Below are 14,427 nucleotides of genomic sequence, written 5' to 3' on the forward strand. Positions count from 1 at the left end.
TAATTTTACCGGGTGTTGGAAGATGGCGAACGGGCGTCGATTCGATGTCGCGTCTGGTTTCCTTCCCCTCCGCCGCCTTTGCCCCGCTGTTCCCAGTATTTACGTGGATGTAAACGATGACATGTACGAGTGGATGCACATAACGAGGCTTTTACAACCCTGTGTTCGGTGATAGTTTCAGTTTTTACAGCTTGTAACGTCTCGCATAAAAGTGGCCCTAACGAGACCTCGAAAAGAAGACACAGAACGGAATGAAAATCAAAGCAAGAAACAAAACGAAAAGAAATGACAGAGTGAACCATGTTACCCTGGATTTATGCGATTTAACTACTTGTATCTATCAATTATGTTGTTGTTGTTGCTCTTGTTTATACAACGATAAATAAATAAAGTGCATGGCATGGTACAGACTCGCTGGTTAGAGGAAATGGTGTGGGCAAACCAATTATATTAAATGCGCTGATAAGTATTCCACTATATTCTGTTACGTTTCACCGTTAGATGCCGGGATGTTTGACAGTCAGATGAAAGGCGGAGCTGGGTCACTTTCGATGCATTAGTGAACGTATTGTCAGCGTACTGGACTGATTTGCTTCGTTATATTGTATTTTGGTACATTGGATTTTAGTTTTTAATAATATTCCTTTGAAAAATAGTAACATCGGCTAATCGATAACTCTGCTCTTTCACATTGGAAAGTACAACATTATTGATTACGTATTAGTTTAATTAAAATAGTAAACATGATACTCGGAATTCCTTGATTGCGTATTTAGTGAATTTAACACACTGTTAACTGTTAATGTATTATGTGAAAGCAAATACTGACAATGTGGATTATTTATAGTTCGAGTATTTCCCTGACTTAATTTGTTTTCATTGTGTTAAGTATGTTAACAAGCAAATGACTGTATGTCGCTTCAATAATGTTGGAACATAACAATCCTTTCTAATTCTCTTTACTAAATATGAAAATGAATATATTTATTTATATGTTCATTTATTCAAATGTTGGATCATGTACTTTTATAAATTTTATTTTTTCTGTAAAACACCCTTCTACTAAAAGTGATATATATTTTATATTTTTCTTTCAACATTTTTTCCAGATATTTCGTTTTATGTTTCAGATTGTTAACCTCCTCAGGACCAAATTTTTATTTCTAAAGAACAGAAACGATTTTAGTTCCCGTTTTATTGCGGTTTATGTTCAGTTGCTGTCAATTTGAATAATATAAAGACAAACAAAGACAATTACGAAAAACGTACAAAAGAAAACTACTTTAATCTTTTAAATCTTTCTTTCTTTTGACCTTAATCTTAAACCAAAATGAAATGTATACATATGTGGTAATATCTTTGAAGAGGTTAAAACAAAAATATTTTATTCGTTAAAATTTCGTTTCCTATTTATAGTAATGCAAGCCTATAATTTTATATTTTATAACACTCGGAATAAACTTTGAAATATTTTTCTATAATTTTTTCTAGCTCGGGCTACGAACTGTATGTCATCTGTTGGTGTACTGCATACACTTCAGTCTGATTATAATAACATTTTCTACTTCACACTGTATCCGCCATATTCGGACGAGTATTTATTTAAATTCTTTACCACGATACTATTTAAGTCAGTGGTATCTGCAAACTTATGAAGACAGCGTGTGGTATAATTAAACTATACATATTAAAAATATATAACAAAATAGAATTCTATGCAAGTTTGAGCTTATTTTTTCAAGATCTTTATAAGCAATGTGTACATATATACAAAAGTTTGTATCACTTCAAAAAGTTTAAATCACTTACTTATTACCAAAATAATGACCACTTAGATATAAATTTTTTTACCGTAATGTATCTGTACATTCTATAACAACTCTAAATACATATTTATTCATCTAATACTGAAAGATCATATTTTCCATAATGAATTCCCATTCGCGAATTTCGGTGCTCCAATGAAAGCAATTCGTTACGCTGACAATGCGAGTACTTAACAATTATGCCCACTCTCCTTGAAACGATTTCGAAAGTACACCTTGTAAGTGAGTATTCATACTCGGCCTGATCGTGCCCGAGGCTGTATTATCGGCGAAAATAATAATTCAGTTGTAGGGTACGATAAACTTATAATATTTGCACCATCTCCTGACATAAACCTAAAATTTATGAAACTAGGATTGTGTTTAAGGGTTTTCGTCGTGTGTAAAGGTTTGTTTTATGGACTGATTGTTGCCGAGGAAAGGGTTAAAGAGAAAGAGAAAGAAATAAAGGAGAAAAATGGGGAGCAAAAGTTATGCAATTATATTTTGTCACTGAAGCTGACGATTGATGCTCAGAAATTGGTAGAAATTAAATAAATCGTGATAATCGTGATCTTGAGAAAGCTGGGGATATGTCTTCCATCTTACGACCACTTGTTGGTCACTTATCAACTCTTTTTAACGCTTCGAAGGTCAAATGTTAAACATACTGTCGTAACGATACCTCTCTGCTTTCCAATGTTAATCAGTATGTAATATACAATATTTTGCAACAGTTTTAAGTAATGTAATGGAGATCAACTGTGCCGGGTACACATGTATTTATTTTAACATTATCTTGAAAATTAATGATTTTTTAAAATGTTTATTAAACTGAATCTGCATTTAATAATCTGATTGCAAAAAATGAAATACGTTGTGAATACAGGTCACACTTCTCTGTAAGTTACAATATAAAACCAACGCCAGGTTTTCTTCGTCGTATTATAAAAATAAATTACCGATATTTGTCAAATTTAAATTTTCTTGGAACATATGTTAGTACATGTTTCTATGAATGTTTTGTATGTTTTGAATTTTTTTAAATTTCACCTGTTCAATATACACATGCTATTTAATCATTCAACTGTCTCTTAAACGAATTTATGATCGTACATACCACAATTTTATTATGTCTAAATTTACTTTTTTGATTAATTCTCCGTCTAGCAATTTCAAATTTAAAGAAAGACTGTAGGAAAAAATATAATATGGAAGAACTATTCCTTTTTATTGTGATTTTAAGTGAGTAATCCACATTTGTTGTAATAATATAATTTTTCCACGCTTTACATGAAATTTTATTCTTGAGTATTGTATTAACACATTAAATGCCGCGTGATTTTACCGAGCAAAATACGCGAAATGGAAAAAGATATAATATTGAATTATTGAATTGAATTGTGTTATTGTTATTGAACGTTTACGTTGCTAAATATCGCTGCACTAGGTAACATTATTAATAATATAGAAATATTTTCAAATAGTCACCGTTTAATTGAGTAAATCATAGTAATTCGATTTGGTTGGGGGTCACCGATGACTCCTATGGCATTTAACGTGTAAATGAAGTTTGAATCTGCCCGAAAAATATATTTAATATAAGTAGGCCACGAACTTTGTGTATTTATAGCATTCGTAACGGTTCACAGTTCGTTCGTTCACATTTAATACAATTTAATAAAATTTTGTAAACTTTGACTAAAAAAAGAATAAGAACTGTCTTACCGAAATAATGTACTCTTCAAAACAAAACTTCAAAATTTATTGCAAACGTGGCATTACTTTCAAGTAAACCCAATTACTGTTTTCACTAGAGTGATCGTTTGTCTCAATTTATTTGATAGATTCATTATAAATAAAGTGTTATCCTGTTGCAAATCAAATGAAATAAAACGAACGCGTGTTGTACTACGCGTTTCACGCGGAACGTGTTAGTAGGAAAATGAAATGATTTCAAGTTCCGTTCACCCTGCATTACTGACATATTTTTTAGATTAGTGGCATTTCAAAGATTCATGCAACTGATCATGGAACGTTCTCACAAGCTAAACAACATAATTTCCCTGCGAGCATCGATGGTACCAGGACGCACCAGTTATTCCAGTTTTGCAGGTAGAATCTGTAGACGTTCTCATTTTCGGAATGAGTGGAGCCACGCTCGGGAATGACGCTGTAAGCTCCCGGACTCGTTCACCGTCAAGGGATCTCACCCGTTATTATGGCGAACGTGGACATTTCGTGCCGGGAAAGGTTTCATGCACGCGATCGATTCTTCTCGGTTCGTTTTCTTGAAAACAAAAGACCATTTCTCAAAACGTTGGGCCCGCCTTTTGCGTGCACGTGGACATCACGCGATTACTTGTGCATGTCCAGGCCCCTCTTCGTGCTATGATTTGTTTAAAAGTAACAGATTAGAAGCCGAAAGAGAACTCGACTATCCCGCAAAAAAACCTATCCCAAGTCCGGACTAAAAAGTCGGACCCACCTTTTCTGGTACCTATATAACTTAGTTGCTTGATCCTTTCGTCTATGGGAATCCTTTACTCGACTATGGACATGCTACACTGTGTTCTTATATTGGTTTCCGGTGCAAGTAACTAGTGGGAATTCGATGCAAATAATATGTAAAATAATTAACTTTATTTTGTCATTTACATCTAAAGCATCAATACAGACAAACTTTTATATACGATGATTGCAGAAAAATAAACAAAATCTCCTTATGTTACATTTTGAATAATATAATTATTTATCTTGAAGCGCTTTGAATTGTAAGATACGTTGGAAAATATAGGCACTTACAGAGGGAGTGGCTAAAAACTGTAATTTTATAAAAATTCATATGCGCAAAACTATAAAACATTACAATAACTATAATATTATGATTGCGAACCGTCTTGTTTTTAGAGAGATTGCATTTTTATGCAATTGTAAACTTTATTAAAAATTTTATGAATAAATATTCAGTAACATGTAGCTTATTACAATTTTAAACAGTAAGTGATTAATAAGTAATATTCGTTGTAAATAAACGTCAAATTTTCCATGTTTTATAAACAACGGAATAATATGCTAAACAATTATTGGTATTCAACATAATACTGTTCATATAATCTATATGATAACATCGATTCTTTAAGAATGTACATTCACTATTGAACTAAATTATATCAACATTCTAGAAAATACATTAACAAAGATATTATGTATGTAAATGTTTGAATCGCATTACGTAAATGCATGAAATTTGCACATATCAAACTAATGAGCTTTGGAAATGATTGAATTTGAATCACATTCAACGTATAAATAAATTTATAATGCCTTGCAATTTATAATTCATCATCGAGAATGTTCAAACATATCGTCTACATCTGTAACTCTATTTCACAGTGCACATTGTTCCATTCTTCGCATTACTCAAACACTTTAATGCAATTGCGCAAAAGCAAAATAAACGGAAGCATAAAATAGACGCGCAATATGTCTTCAGCATATTTCTTTAGGGCCACAACGGTAATACACAGTTTTGACGTTTAAATAAATTCTTGTGAAATTCTTCGTGTGAACTTGTAAGTGTTCATTTATATTTTACATTGCAGAAAGCATTCCAGTTTGCCTGTTCTAACTCGTAAAAACCGCGACAGGATGCACATTGATAATGGCGAGATAACAAAAAATGATAGGAATCAATTGGAGATCACCGATCCAAGATTACGAATACGCAATGAGTAGTAGTTTGAACGGTTGCAGGACAGAGGCCGAAAAAACCGGTTCCACCTGATGATGGAGTACCTACTTTGCAGCCGCGCTTGGCAGATTATAATGCAGATTGCTGGTTTCAATAACCCTACAACAGACGTTTCTATATAGTGCTCAGTTGCATCGAGGGGTGACTATTTTCCATTACGGCGTGAAGTTTTGTCTGTCAAACGTTGTGTCGCCAAAAATCCGTCTGACTCGACTTCAGGGTAACAGACGTAATAAACAAAACGGAGAGAGAGAGAGAAGAGTGGAGAGAGAAGAGAGGAGAGCGATGGGAGGAGAGTGATGAGAGGAAAGAGGATAGAGAAGAGAGGAGAGAGAAGAGAGGAGAGTGCTGAAAGGAAAGAGGAGAGAGAAGATAGGAGAGTGATGCGAGGAGAGAGGGGGTGGGGCAAATATATAAATGAAAATATCTCAACTTTCGTATAGGCATTTCATGTAAATTTTTGTGTAAACTTTTCGTACCACAGCAACCAGTTTCGACTAACCCAAAGCCAACTGACAAATTCTTGTTAGAGTCGTAAAGGTTCTGGTCGTTTTTTATCCGTCGAGGCCCCGATTCGATTTTATTTTTCGAAGTCGTCACCGAAGCGTTCCAGGCCTCCGATTAGAGATATCTTTTGTGTCTCGATTAACATTGATGTCGGAACTTCAGACGGTAATCGTAATAAATTTGGCGACATTATATTTGGTCCGATCGTAAAATGTGGAATGTAAACGAGAGCGGATGGCGTTTAAGATGTAAGAAACCGAATCTGGCCAACATTGTGATATTCGTCGGCTGATCGTAAAGAATGGAATGTAAAGAAACGACTTGTCCTCAAGTGACCTGAGAACTTCGCCAAGAAGCTGCTTCGTGGTGGGTTTACAATTTCCATATTCTACGAACATGAAACTGATTTTCGCCAAGTAAAAATTTTCATTTATTTACACTAAATATTCACGTAGATGTTCACGAAGAAAAATATTGCATGCTAACATTAAAAATAAATAGTGTGCGTCAGTTTTTAAGAAATATATTCCTGGAATATATGAAGATTAAGAAATGATTTCAAATATCCCGGTACTACTAGGACATTATACATAACGAATTGAAATTACATTACAAAGTAAAATGTCATATTGTTTTGTGTTAGCGTATAATATTCTTTCTAATAAAATTTTGATTCTAAAAGTAATGTATTTTTGTAACAGGAGTTAAAGAGTGATACTTCATTAAATATAGAGATATAGTATACATTTGCATAATTAATTTTAGATTAGATGTTTTATATACGGCATATAATTTTAATTGTTGGATAACTCTTTCTTTACATTGCATACTTTGGATACCACCTGACACTCATGTCCCACATATTACACAAATAAAATACATGATGCTACATTTTTGTATATATATAGTGTAATATTTATAACAGAAAAATATAGAAAAAATTATTGGATAGAAATAAATGGTACTTAAGCGCTCTCTATGTATTCCAGTGCAAACAGAACGTACGAGTCAGTCGATACAAGTTCTACTAACGTTTGTTGAATCTAATTTCTGTCATTTCTGTTTGCTTTGTCGGTAATGTAGTTTATACTCAAACTTCAATGCTTGATATTCTATTATCGAAAATAATTAATCGGAAATACTAATCACATGATACGTTGTATTTCAATTATATGATAAACGAAATTTAACATTCAGTGCAACTTTTTATATTATAATCTGAAATACCGACCTAGATGGTTTTCTCACGAATGCAGGGCCATCTGTGTTATAACAAAAGTAAATTTAAGTTCCAATATACTTGAATGTTCAAATTATCTACAGATTTAAATCACCATTACCATTTTTCATGTTAACTGAAATGTTATCAACAGAGTGTTAATAATTAAGAATAAATAAATGTATAAAAGTATAATTCAGAGTAAATAAAACTTTTACTCACTTTCGTACATGAACATTAACTTTTTCTGCACATAATTGTAATATTAAATATAATATAAGCAATATTAAACATACTACTAGATACATAAATTAAGTATTCAATCATATTTCTGAAAATTGTAATCATTGTAGCCATTACAAGAATTATCCGAACATGGAAGATTATTTAAACTATACTGAAATCAATTAATATGTCTTATTTTGACAGGTTATTAGCCTTTATTATTTTATTAAAATATAAGAAATTTAGATGATGGTATAAAAGCAGTTTTCATTTTAATAAATGTTAATCTCGATAAGAGGAAACGAAAGAAGAGAATAAAATTAAAAGATACACCGCATACACTTACAAATATTTGTATTTTATTAAAAACTTCCGGCATGTTTACTCATACAAACCTTGTCAATTCGATTGTCATGCAAGGTAGAATTTAGTTGAAAATATTTAATTTTTATATACAATTATTTTATAATTAGTACTAGAATTTTAATTGTACAAGCATTAGCTCAGTATCATTGTAGACTTATAATATTTGTTTCGCTACGTTAATTTTGCTGAATAGCAATCTACAGAGTCAAATGGAACGCAATGCCATGGAAGTACTCAAAGGTAAGTACACTGAGGAACACTAAATTAAATTTTTTCTCCTTTCTTAACCTTGTAATCTTATTACAGATAATCTTATTACTTACTAATATATTAAATACTAAATCACCCGAAGTATGTCTCTTTTAAAATCTATATTAAAATGGAAAACAATATTTCTTGGCCATTAATCCATATCTTATTTCCGAAGCCTACCTTAAAATATACTTAATTATAACTTAAATTTCACGTAAGATGTAGTTGCAAAACGATATAGATGAATGGAATTAAGGTGTCACTGATTTTCCTGCTTAAAATGTGCCAAGGTGTAATTTCAGGAAAAAAGAGAAAGAGGGAGGAATCAAGGAAAAACCCCATAACATTAGAGAGACATAAATCGAAGAGGAAATGGTGATTCCAAAAAGAGGGAGAAATACAACGCGCAGCATAGTTACGAGGACTAAGGACTTGTCTTGATTCCGAATGTCCTTATCAATAAGAAAGATCCAGCGTTCCTTTGGACAGGTTCCCAGCACTCCCATCTTGTCCTATCCTCAGGCTACAACAAGCGTAGAGGGGATTGCAGACGGATTACCAAGAATACGATTCTGAAATGGAGGCACATGGTATGAGCGATCGCACGATCATGAACCATTCCAACGCAAACCTTACCCTTTGATTTGGGCATCGGTTCATGGAACCGATCATCGACGATTGAGAACTACGGATATCTTACATACATAAAATGCTCATTCGTCAAAGTGATTAACTCCACAAAATAAAATGTACGAAAATTTTATGGAATTTTGTGGAAAAGATGCAAAGAATCAGCTAAGTGTTTTGAAACTAAAGTTTGTAAATATTCAAAAAGTACCGTTCATTACGTTGACCTGTGAACAACTCAAATGACAAAGCTATCAGAAAAAAGAAGCAAAATGTTCCATCTCATGAAACTAAGATGAAAATCTTCGGCATACTTTACATCTATTTGTAGCATTGGAATATAATTTTTGTCCATTTTTACAAAGTACATAATCAACGTGTATAATTTCAATAATAAAAATATAAATTATTACATTCTATGATAATGTATAAAATAATACTAATTTGTAATATCACATCTGATGGATACCACTTCTACCACTCAAATACACGCGCTGCAGGTATTTGTCATTGTCGAGTTAGTTTGAATATTTTAATGTTATATTAAGAATCTAAAAATGTATGAATAAAATATACAGCTAATTTAATTTCTTTGAACAATTCCAAAATCTTGGGTAAAAAATCGGTAATGTCGAGTGCTATACTGAAATGGTACAGAATTCCTAAGGACCACCGACGAGAGACAGGATGGACCGGACATACAGACTGAAGATACATACCATAAAACTGATGTGATACATATCTTCGGTCTGCGGTGGAATTTTGCAAATGATCGGTCCGTTCGGACAGAGTGCGTTGTAGGATAATTTTGTACAACATCGGTAATACAGATTTATACACGGTAAATTCTCCACTTCATGAAACGCTGGTAAGTATTTCGAGTTTGTGTTCACAACGATCGATCGGTCTGGCAGAATTTGTGTTTACCGACAAAACTACATTCCATGAATGGTTTCGAGCACTTGGCTGCAGGTTCGCGCGGAGAAAATAACTGATATGCACTCGGTTCTGTGGGTACACTCAAGCATCTTTCTGAGGGTGAATCCTACCCTTGTTTTCCTTTCGAGATGCGACCCCGAGGAGGGTAGGAGAACTAGAAGGACCTGACTGGCGGTGACGAAGATGCGGGGCAGTCTGGTGTGAAAACGAGTTCATTGGTTATATATTTCCCTGGGCGTCGGGGCGTTAAAGTGTTGAAATTTCATTAAGGGTCTAATGAAGCACATCGCGTAAGGTCTCACCGGCGCTCTCTCCAACTCTCGGACCGTCACTCTCGCACTGGATGTTTGTTCGAGGGTGGATGGCCCTTAGAGATGCGTAAGCGAATTTACATGCTTCAGGGTGGTTCTTCTGCGCGCCGTCACTTGGAAAATCGGAGCCGCGCTCCGGGGGCTTCAGTCAGATCCGTCCTTTTCGTCCCGCGCGGAAAGAGAAAGAGACCCTATTCATCCGTTTCATTAACTTTACGCCATTAACATATTCTCGAAATAACGATCTAAGATGTACTGCCGCTCTAATTACACTTTCAGAAGTTTTTGTATTGAGCTTTACGCATCGCTGCCCTCGTGAAAGGGCTCGGTTGTCGAGCGGTGCCGAATGAACGGCGCTTGCCACCGCGCCGTTTCCCTGGACGTCCGACGTCGATTTAGCGGACTTAGCAGGCGCGAGACTCTTCTCGTTCCCGGCGACTTTTCTAAGCATCGCCGCCCCGCTTTCGTCCGCCGCCGTTGACACCAGCCGACCCCAACCGCGGCTGGTAGAGGGGATGGGGAAAAAATGGAAATTTAATTTCGTCGAGTTCACGCGCCCCGAATGAGCGCGGGGAACTTAAGAACCCGGTCCGCGGTGAATAGAAGAATACGGACTTCAACACTAATGAACATTAATTGCTGCGAGACCTGAATAAGATTGTAACGCGATCGCGGTAAATAAACCTGCATTTCCTTTTTCCGGTCCACGCCACGCGAAACGTTTTCGAGTGTTTCCTCGGTTTACGGACCCGTATAATAATGATTCGTTCTGTTGTTGCAGTTTATTAGTTTCGGGAAATTCTTCGCTTCGCGGTACTTTTCAATGTTTTGTGCGTTAAGAAAGCAATTAACGCCGCTCTGGAACGCCGTTTGTGAAACGCTCGGCGAAAATGTAAAACTGGTTGCCTGATACGGCCGAAGGAAACGCACTGATTGGTTGCCGACACTTTGCAGGGTAGAATATATGAAACTGAGCAATATTCTTTCATGAGATGCAATTAAATAATTATACCGACGGTTTTATCGCTGCTTTCCAGCTTTTTTCTAACTTGAATGTGATCGTATTATTACTTCTCCAACAAAATAATAATTTATTCTTGTTGTTTCATCGAGTAGAGCACAATTCGATAATTCTATATGTTAATAATTTAAATGTTTTCTTAATTAACCTGAAATTTTTGTTCTTTTATTCATTTTATAACGAAAGGTCTCGTATGGGACTAACATATTTTACGTAACGATATAGTACAACGATTATAAGACGAAATCCATCGATGTTTGGTGTAAGTTAATATTTGTCAGATTCATACTTCCCTAACAGTATTTCAGTTTGAAACATATATATCTGAAATTTGTACTAATATACATGAGAAGGTTTCATACAAGCGAATATTTCTTTAATTTCTATAGTTTATATGATGAAGTCGTAAGAATCAATTTAGGATTATGATTAAACAATAATATTAAAATCATATCTATTTCCATATACATTATTTGAAATTTTAATTTTGAATACTATTAAATAAGAGTTTAAACCTAATGCGCAGCCGAATGCAGATAACCCGCTATGCGAGTGAGTAAAAATGGTAGTAGAGTCGAATAATAAACGAAACCTATTTACGATAGTGTAGCTTTATTAACAGATTTTAAAAAAACTTAACTTCTTCAAGTTATTAACATATTATTTTTCCATTTTATTTACAAATAAGTATAAGTAATTGTTTCAATATATTCTGAATACATTACCGTTAGTGAAATTTCCAATAAAAATTACTGTGTTAAATCTGCTTTTCTTAATACAAATGTCAATACTGTTAAAACTAAAATCGTGAACTATAAATACTATTGGCTGTGACGTTAAATAATAAGATGATTTTAAGATCAAGAAATAGAACCGCAGACAGAAAACACAAATGTGCTTTTCATTATTGAACTGTATATACACAGAAAGACATCGTTATTGGATTTGAACTAAACTGTTAGATTCAATTGTCGGCACTCAAGAAGGATTAATTTAACAATGAGATCATTCTTGAATTACGGACATGTATCATTTACGACTTTTAAAATGTAATATCCTACACTGCTCTATTGCGTTACTACTTTTGTTACAGCAAAAATAGCTAGTTACAGTGTGATTACTCATATATTGTCTAGCGATTATTTTGTAACAGGAAAAACGGCTTAAATAATTCAGAACGTAACTGAACAATGACGCACAATTGAATATGTACCTATGTACAAAATTTGTTTTTATTATTCGAACACAAAGAAATAAAATTTTAGAATATGTTCATACATTTCAGGATTCACCCCTTAGAAACCTATGCAGTTTGAACTATTCGAATATTTTTAACATCAGGCACTTACCTTTACATTAATCGTCTTCCTATTACCGCATAACTTCGTACAAACAAATATCCAGCATCCATATAAAAATAGTAAAAACTATAGAAATTAAACGTACTTTAATAAATTCGAATAAAATATATTGTTTCCGGGTATAGTTTATCTACATTTAAATAAACAGTTGGAATAAGAGGAACGGAGGAATAATTTATTACTCAATAATAAATAAAAAGAATCTTACTTGCAATGTCTCAGCTGAATTTTATCCATGATAAACACAAAAGTTTACTTTCAAGTGAAATTCGCCGTAACGAAGAATGAAGACCAACTCTTTCGTTACTAAATACGACCGCAACTAATTTTCAAAATTCGTTTTCACAGTTAATTCGAAACAACAAAAAGAAAGCAACAAACAAAGCAATTTACGCAACGCCTTCGAATAACCAGAGGCTCTGCCATAACGACACGGTCGATGAAAGGGTATAAGGATCGAGCGAAGGATAAATAAAGACATGTACCGCATGATGTATTTTTTTATTAAGTTTATTTTATATATCGACAACAACACGTCATACATTAGAAAACAGAAGGTTTCTTGAAGCAAACTTGAATGAAAAGTTTTGTGGAACAATCCGAGAGACACTATGTGAGTGTGCCGCGCCATCATCTATGGAGTCGTATATATATAATATTGCGTGTCCCTGTGGTGTCGTATGTCATGTAGATGTACGATGTCGGATGTACGAGTCCGTGCATGTAGATGTATATGGGCTGTATGTGTACGTATCACCATGGGTGTATGCAGTATGTTCATGTGTGTACGTGGGTGTGTATCTCCGTGTACTACAATACTCTTGTGTCTTCACTCTCGTCTACTTTCTTTCGCTCGTTCGCTCTGTTCTTCCTTACGATCTTTCTTTCGAACCTTTTGTCCAAGTTTTCTTTCGTTCTCCCTGTCTCTCTTGGCAACCGTACAATACTTTCGCGCCGTCTTTCGCTCACATTCTCGCATTCCGCGCGCGCAACTTCCACCGATCCGCGAAAATAAAACGTTCCGATGTCTTTTTTCGCGCGCCGTTCTTCGACACGCGAGTGTGCAAGATCTCGGTGAACACTCCGAAGAACCGGGGCACGCGATCGTTTCGGAAGCTGCGACCGCTTTTTTCGATCGGTTTCCGTTCGAATCGTCTCATTTGCCTCCGTTTTCTCTATCTTCTCACCACTCTTTCTCTCTTTTTCATTCGTACATTCACGCAAGCACACGCTCGCTCAGCTTTCGCACTGTTCCTTTCTCTCCCCATCTTTTCCGAAGTTCAACAGTCTCTCCTTCATTCGCATCGCCATTGACTCCCTTGTCGTGAATCGCCTCCGGAAAATATTTCACGTGGAATCCCGTGAAACGGAGAAAATAAAAAACGGAGAACGAAACGTACGTACTGTATACGAATAGATATATATATATAATATATTCTTTTTTTGTTTCTTTATCTATATAATCGCGATGTAACGTCTAGAGAAATAGGCGGCACTCGTCGTTCTACAACAAAACGTCCGAAGGTAACGGAAAAAGGGGCTGAACGGAAGAACACGGCCAACAACGTAAGAAAGTTCGTTCGGCGGACCGGTTGAAAAATCAAAAATGAAATGGAAATTTTTCGTCGGGAGTTGAAACGAAAGAGATATTCGCACGAGGCGCCCTCCGCGATTCAGCCAGCCGCACGGCGAAATTTCGCACGATTTCCGTTCTGCCATTTTTGGTGCCTCTATCTATCTATCTATCTATATATAATATATTTATATATTTATATATATTATTTTGTTTCTTTTACTTCAAAAAGCGGCAGTGCATCGTCGTCGAATTCACTCTCGGGCTATGAGAAGGGAGGGCGATCGTTATTCTTTTCGTTAGTCTTCCTTATCCTCTTTTCTTTCATTTCTTTAATCTTCCTTTTTTTCCGGTTTTCTCATTTCTTTTTTCTTCCTCTTTTTTTACTTATTTACCTTCGTTTCGCGACGAGACAGCCTAAATACACTCTCTGGATTTTCTTTAAAAATTTCATCCCTTTCTTTAAA

This window comes from Nomia melanderi, chromosome 8 (assembly GCF_051020985.1).
Source record: "Nomia melanderi isolate GNS246 chromosome 8, iyNomMela1, whole genome shotgun sequence".
In the NCBI taxonomy this organism is placed as follows: domain Eukaryota; kingdom Metazoa; phylum Arthropoda; class Insecta; order Hymenoptera; family Halictidae; genus Nomia; species Nomia melanderi.